A 2,209-nucleotide genomic window follows, 5' to 3' on the forward strand; every position below is an offset into this window, starting at 1 on the left:
GCATGTCGTAGGGGCCCGACAGCAGAGGAAACAAAGAGGCGCCCCTACGCCCTCCATGTCGTGCAGATGGGTGCCGACCATGGCTTGGCTGCTGTCCCCTCCCCTGCAGATATTGGTGGCAACGTCCGCTGCGGATGGCCCTGCTGCGGCGGGTGCTGCCCTGACCGTGGATTATGTTAGATAACTAGTTAATTTTCGGTATATTTTAATTTTAAATATTACTAGCAATTTTATAGCATAAATGAGTGATAATATGTGAATAAGATATGTGCATGTGTTCATGTTATTCTTAATAATAAGCATGAAGAAAAAGTTAAACCAGAATAAGTTTAGAGTGTACCCCAAGACGGGACCTGTGCCGGAAGCACCGATTGCGCCGTCACTAGCTGGAATAGACATGCTATTCGACTGGCCTTGCCTGAAGTAGCCGAACGATGTCGATGCAGGAAGAGGTTCACAGTGCAGTCCCACGAACGGTCACCAGGAAGCAGACGAAGTAGTAGTTCAGGGAGCGAGCAGGCGCGTCAAGACGCTCCCTAAAAACCCGATTGCCCGCGTCTCGTGCCGGACCTTCAGCGAGCAGAGGTTCCGGAGACCTACTCTCGCTAGAGCTGTGCGCGCAGCACTAGCGATGGGAACGGCAGAAAGCAGCAGAGGGAGAAAAGAGAGGTCTCCTAAGCAGGAGTACCTGGATCAAGTGCTAAAGTGTGTGCTTTGATGAGAGGAGGAAAGGGTGGTTTATATAGGCGTGGAGGTGCCTCAGGTTCAACGAACCTGGACGTCGTAAAGAGCTTTGATGAGCGGTAGTTACTGGTGTGATTCTCCAGTCATTACTGTCAACGTTTATTCTCTGTTTTAATGCTCTTAACAGCAAAACGTTCTTCTCACCGCACCGCACCTGCACGTCACGTCCAGCAGCGCACGCGCACCGCCCGCCCGGCCGGCCGCGCCGCGCCCATGGCCTCGGCCTCGGCGAGGCGAGCGAGCGCGCGCGCGTGTGGTTCACCGACCTCCTCTTACCGGCTTCACAAGTGGTGTATACGAAGTCCACCCTTTAAATCGGTTGAGATCCTCCTTAAATCCCGGTACGGAATTAAGCAATTGATTCCTAGTATTTAAAAGTGGGCTTTAAATTCTTTTATTGTTTTGATTAGAATAAATGGGCCAAGCCCATAATTCCAACAATCCCCACCAACAAAATTCAAGCCACACTAGAAATGTCCTCATTCACTCATTGATATACCAGTATTTGATAGAGACTGTTAAGTTGAACTTCCATCTAGAATAAAAGCTACACTTATTCACAACTGTACAATGGACTATGCCTTGAATTGCCAGTCTTGTGCAAACAAGTTTGACCAGAGCCCTACACCGGTACTAGGTTGCAAAAGCATCCCCGCGGTTTAGAGCTTATAAATCATACCCCAGTCCCTTCATGAGTTTCTAGAGTATACCCAGTTCTCATAGACCATGACCAGCAGTCAGACTCATATAGGTGTGTTTCTTTCAGATGTTCTGCAGGACAACATCTTTGTTTCAAGAAAACAACTCATTTGTCTTAAAGAAACCACCTAGAACACATTAAGATATCGACCAACCTGCCATACAGATTAGAAAAGAAATGCACCTTATACACCGAATGAACCCTTTTTACAAAGTTTCTCTTCTCTCAGTCAGACTTTAGTTTGTTTCACCATCCTAATTCACGGGATCTCCGATCACATAGGATAGGTTTCCGCTATAGAATGACTCATGTGGGTCTCAAGCCCAATTCCATAGATGCATTGTCTATCACATTTCGTGAAATACCCTTTGTAAACTAATCTGCCAGATTTTTAGCCGTCTGAACATAGTCCAGGGCTATAACTCCAGAGTTTCTCAATTTTCTGACAGATTTCAACCGCCTTTTTACATGTCTAGCTGACTTCATGTTATCTTTTGAACTGTTCACCTTGACAATCACCGTTTGATTGTCACAGTTCATTACAATTGCCTGTATCGGTTTTTCAACTATCGGCAACTCCATAAGGCGCTCATGAAGCCACTCAGCCTCAACAGTGGCGCTATCTAATACTGTGAGTTCTGCTTCCATATTTGACCTCGTTAAGATGGTCTGCTTGCAAGACTTCCAGGAAATAGCTCCACCACCAAGTGTAAACACATATCCACTTGTGGTCTTTATCTCATCAGCATCAGAAATTCAGTTTGA

Source organism: Panicum hallii, chromosome 2, assembly GCF_002211085.1.
Source record: "Panicum hallii strain FIL2 chromosome 2, PHallii_v3.1, whole genome shotgun sequence".
In the NCBI taxonomy this organism is placed as follows: Eukaryota; Viridiplantae; Streptophyta; class Magnoliopsida; order Poales; family Poaceae; genus Panicum; species Panicum hallii.